The sequence below is a fragment of the Anopheles marshallii genome, chromosome 3 (assembly GCF_943734725.1).
Source record: "Anopheles marshallii chromosome 3, idAnoMarsDA_429_01, whole genome shotgun sequence".
In the NCBI taxonomy this organism is placed as follows: Eukaryota; Metazoa; Arthropoda; class Insecta; order Diptera; family Culicidae; genus Anopheles; species Anopheles marshallii.
This window is the reverse complement of record NC_071327.1, coordinates 16,984,865-16,990,864: the sequence shown is the minus strand read 5'-3', so window position 1 is coordinate 16,990,864 and position 6,000 is coordinate 16,984,865.

Genomic DNA, 6,000 nt, shown 5'->3' with positions numbered 1-6,000 from the left:
CAATACTTTTGTTTTGTGTTGCAGTTTAATGTACTTTTATTTCAGTTTTGTATTTTATTCCTTTCTCTATTGTTGTCCCTTTCATCTTGTTTCCTTTTTAACATACGTTCGTATGTTCGCTTACATCAAGAGAAGGATATCTTACGAGTTAAAATGAACGTTCGGAGCTACGTTTAAGATGCATTATAAATATCATATTGCATTGCATTTGCTCCATTTGCTAGCTTGCTAAGTGAGCTTGTTTGCTTGTGTGTGGTGGTTTCTGGTGAAAGCTTTGAAGAAGGTACGTTATGAAACTATTTTGCTGCTTACATGATTTTAATTCACCGAGTTTTAGCTCTATTCAATGTGAGTAGCTATGTGTGTGGCATGTGTGTTTATGTTTTTTTTTGTAGCTATTTGATATTGAAGCGGTACGCGATATACATGTGAAGTCGGTTTCATTTAAAGAGCTTAGTAACGTTTTTACTCAAACACACCAGCGCTGATTTATTTAAAAAATGTTTTCGCTTCACTTTCGTGCCATCGGTTTGATAGTTATTTACAGTTGATGTTTTTTTGTGTTTTTGTTCATGCTAAAACTCCACGAGTGCGTTGTCATAGAACATAATCCTGGCATAGCAGCGAGCGAACGTTGGAAATGCGTATGATGGTTTTGCTTAATATAAATCACAGTTCAATCAAAGTGAGAAGTAATGCTCCTGTCGTGCGATGATTTAAAATGGCCCCATTAGCCATATATTGTGCGTTGCAGGGTGCTACATGAAGCAGCGAGGAGAAGCACACACGGAATTATAGCGACTACTGCTGGCACAACTGGTACCCGATGATGTCGTTTGAAAATGCTGCCTTCAGCTGAACTGCAGAAATAAAATGAATAGCTTCACATCCAATCCATCTCTTTCATATTCAGAAACACGGACCATTTCCCCATCACTTATCTCGCTCAATCGGATCCCACTCATGGAATGACCGCTTATTAATCACCTTCCGCCAGTGTCTGCCATTAACGGCTCTCTCTTAAAGAGGTAAACCACATATCCGAACGTCTGTGTTGCTTTTACTTTCAGCAGGCAAGGTACAACATTAACACACGATTATCACTTGGCCTTTTTTCTTTGTGAAATTCCAAATTGATTGTACTGCGCGCAGCTGCTCCAGGTCTGGGGCCGGCAATCAATCAGCAACACTTTGGCATTGAGTGAACAGTGCCGCCGCCCTTATTGTGCGGCGTCGTACGAAACAAATGGCGGGCTCGGTGTGGTACAAAACAAAACTTTCCTTTGTGCTTCCGAGCGGGTAGTTCATCAAGGGCACGGACGAAAGAAATGATTAAGATGAAAAGCTCAGCTGGAGGCGTTTTAGAGCGGTGGAAAAGGAAAGTGTACCACATTCCTACCAACAATGGTGAGCTATTCATCCCATATGTCGCATTGTACGCATAATGGAGGCTCACTTTAGCGCCATACCACATGCGAAGCAGGGTTGTTGGTTGTTGTTTTTTTTAATTCCATGGTCATTATTACCCTTATTGCAAGAGAAAAACCATGGCCCACCAGGCGGCTCCATTAAATGTAATTTATTGCTTTTTAGGGAAAAAAGAAATTTCTCAACAGCGTTTTACTTTAATTTTAAATTCTTTTGTACATTAAACAACGAAATATCAACTACAAAATCAAAAATTTACATTTTAAATTGTTAATTTAACAACCTCTTCCTTAAGAAATTAACATTCCTTTTATCCATGCACACAACAACCACTGGCGACTAGCAGTGTGGGAAATACTTCCATCGACTATTTGCATCCTACCGCAGCTGTTTGAAATGTGCGATGGAAGAGGAAAAAAAAAACATACGGTGACAAACAGAAGCAGTAAAATAAACCAAAATGAAAAGTTTGGTTGCCAGTGCTTATTTGCATAAATTTTCCGGCCCATTGATTGTGCTCATAAAGTCACCATGCTTCTCTGTTCTTCGTGTCAAACGCGGGCGCATGTTTGGGGCGTAAAGTTTTCGCTTCTTTCTCTTACGTGCATTCTTACGGTTTGTTTGTGTTGGTGGGGAATGGAGTCACCATGTTGCATTAGCGTGTCCGTTTGACGGGATGATTGTTTGTCCCATATGTTTGCAGTTGTTGCACGACTGTTTATTTTCTTTTTGTATTTTATTTGCACAATAACGTCTTTTGTCGCCAAAGGCAAATACATCATGGCTAGAAGTTCCCCCGAAAGCGTGTGTTTTAAATCACCCGAAAAACCGTCCTGTTTCTTATGGTTCTATAAAGCATCAAGATGGACTTTTTTATAACTTTACGCTGAGCTAAGAGGGAAAACAAAGTGTGGTGGAATAGATATTTACCCACAACAATATAACTCACCACCTTCAATGCACTGTGTGTGATAAAATGTGAAATAAAATGAGCACCAAAAAAACGAAAGAGAAAAGCGAAACAAAAACAAATTTCACCTTCGTCGTTGAAGGTCCTTGGAAAGCACAACACACGCACACACGCTTCAACCACGCCATATCCTTAAAAGCTTTAGCTTATTCCCAACGTTCAACTGGTTTTGGAAGGAAACCACCCACCATCGGGACGAGACACCGAAGTAGGTCAATGGGTGGCTATTGTGGAAGTGGTTCGCAAAAGTTTTCCAATTCTTTTCACCTCGAGTCCCTTGTTCGGGTGCCAGAAATGCTTCCCACGTTACGGCTATCACCCGCTCGCTGCTTTGTTCTTCCTACCTCCAATGCGCTAAGGTACCCTTTTGTTGCCATGTTTCTTCCACAGGCAGACAATTTGGGTGTTTGGCAATGTTTTGATCGTAGAACAAAAAGCACAATACTCACACACTAAACAACATGGACGCCTCAGGACGACGGCACTGGCACCCACCATCCCCCGATTTGTCTCATCGGAATTTGATTAAGGAGGTGAAAAACGATGAACGACAGCTATCGATGGTGGAAAAAAGTTGTAGTGTCAATGATAAGGGATCGATACCGGGGTGAGTGTTGTCTGCGGGTTTGCCGAAAAGGGAAAACTAAAAGATAAAACACAACCTACAACCCACAAAAAAAACGGACACTTCGTGACAGTAAGTGACGCCTAGTCAAGTACGTCACGTAGCACAAGGATGCTTGAGCGATTGCTGATAAGGTGAGAAAGTACCACTTTTGGGTAAGATTAGATAAAAGATCACGCCTTCGGGAAGGTTAAGCGAGTTGGTAGGACCACGTTAGCAACTTGAATGATAGAAGCTAACATTTGTTGAATATTTCATGTATTTTGTAAGTACTTGTAAACAAAATGATAGTAAGCTATGAGAGAATGTCAATGAAATTCAAACAAAAATCATCAAGGAATGATTAAAACATTGAAAAAATGTTGAAACGTCAAAAATAAATAAAAAATATTGCTGAAATCAAATAAAACGTATGATAATTGCATACCTTCAGGCGACCTCGCTATTAAAGCTTCATATCAATTTGTAGAACAAAACGCCTGTTGGTATGCTATTCAATGGACAAAATAACTATTTTATGAACATATCATCCGATAAACAATCTCATGTAAACCACGATGGGAAGTTAACGAAAAAACAAACCTTCTTCCTCACACTACCATCCAACAATGGTTGCATATTTCATTAGAAACGTATTAAAATGCAAATTAAAATTGCCAAACACAAACATGTTTTCTAGTTTCTCTGGCCGAGAGTGTCATGTTAGCATAAAAACAGGAAGAAAAACACGATTTAGACGCTTCATAGATGTGTCTCAGGCAATCAGTTTTACCATCGCCAGCACTACCCCATCGGTATGGTGAGATGGTTAACTTTTTCACTCACAGCACAACGACATCATCCACTCGGTGCTCACGGTGGTGGTGCTCGAGAAAAACTGAACCACCAACCCGCACGGATCCACCGTTCATCTCTGGCTCTGAGGGGGGCGATTTTGGGAAGCTTCATAACAAATTCATTTCCCGTTATAAACATGCAAATGTCCATTCTTCCAACCGCTTTACTCGCACACGCCTTACACTGCAGCTGGTAGTGGTTGGAAACCTTTCCTAGGGTGAAGCTTTTATCGGCTTTTGGGGAAACTTTTTTGTTTCTCCCCCTAGGCCAAAAGATTGAGGGAAGGCTTTTACTGCGGTAGATGAAAACAGAGTGCGGTGCAATGCGGTGCGGTTCTGTTGGTCCCATTGGTAGTTAGATTTGTTGTTTAATTTACGCCGGCTCCGGTGAGCCTTCGGTTGCAGAGGAGCAAACCATCGATTGCGGACGTATGTGTATGTTTGGCAAAGGACTGCATAGCTATTGCTTTTCGTTTGGAGAGTTTATCGCTTTGTTTGTGCTTGCCTTTTGAGGTTGGCCAATGATCGCTGGAAGGTGAACGATATTGAGCACTTGCGGAATAGGGAGTTTATGTGTGGCGGATGTAGATATGTTACACGCTCGTGTCTGCAAATGCAAAGGAACGAAAAAGCTTTCATTTCAAGGCATTATGTAGCAGAAGGAAACCAAGTACAAGTAGAGTACCGTATCCTTATGCCTCTCGTTCATTCCATATTCACACAATCATCTTCAACCAAACACCTTCTACGCACATACATACACACAAGAGATATATTGCCATATTGCCAATAGTAGGTGCATCGTTTTGCTTGAGATTTAGTATTAATAGTAACAGTGTTACCTATTTATTTTGGTCAACAATATGTACAGTCGTTCCTGCCTCTTCCGACGCGATACTATCAATACAGAACGATCCGAATCGCGTTCGTTCGTCAGCAGATGCATTAACTTAAATCTTGCACTACTTACGCCAATGACAATTTATTCGACATATGATTTGTTTCCTTTTTGAGTGCTTTGTACGTACGTTTAGCTCAAACTGGCGCAAACGATTAATAGAGCATTTACTGCAAGAAACGTGTTTCTGTTTGATTGTGTGTGTGTGTGTGAGAGAGTGAGCGAGTGGATGTGTGCGTGCGTGAGAGAGTAAGAGCAAATGGAAAAAAAGAACGGAAGCTGTTTTCCGGGACGCATCTCGGGCCAGACGATTTCCCGCCGGCCCCCGTCCCGTTCTTCGTTCGAATCCGCCATATTTTCCAATTGGAATTAAACTGTTTTATCACTTTTCGATTTGCCTTTTGTTTCTAAAATATACAATGTTTGTTTTGTTTTTTTTTCTTCTTTCTTCTAAACTTTCTTCCAGCCATCGACGGTGACTTCATTTCTTTGTCGCGTTTGTTTCTGTCTGTTTTGCTGGTTTAAATGTTAATATTGTTTCCTTGTTTACTTAACTATTTATCGATACGATTGGCGGGAGTGTTTTGTCTTGCTTTTCCCATATCTTTTCCTCCCGCGCTGTTCGCTGCCAGTGTGATGTGGGTCGTGATCGATTCATATTATTTACAAAATACGCGTCAGCCACAGCGACATGACCGCAGCGGGTTGCGAGTTGAGTGCGTTGATTCATTTCCATGCCCGGCTGCCAACAGTCTGGCACATATTTTTCACAAACCATCTGCCATCTTTTGGATGTATTCGTACCACTGGAACAGGCCCGAGTAGAAGGAGAAGCGTGAGAGCTTTCGCTCCTCCACAGAAAAAGGTAAATCCTCACAGAAGAAACATAACGTCATATTAATCATGGTGTCTTCGTACCGTATCCTTTACCGAGCAAAAAGGAACATTTCCCTCTGGCAAGGCAAACAAAACAAACGACCAATCTGATCCGGTTCGAAGGACCCAATAACTTGCATCCCACCAGTTGAATGGTCCAGCAAGCAGTCCCAAATGCTGTAACGCACAGACGCTAGACGGTTTCGTTTCGTTGTGCCGGTTTTTCCGACTCCATTTGGCCCATTTTTCATTTCGAGGTTGTTTCCACCATCTGCCAGGAGGAATGAGTTTTTTTGTTCTCAAAAGCAATAAGCAGCCTAGAAGCGGAGCGTTTTAACCTGGATCCCCGAGTATCCCTCAATCCAAA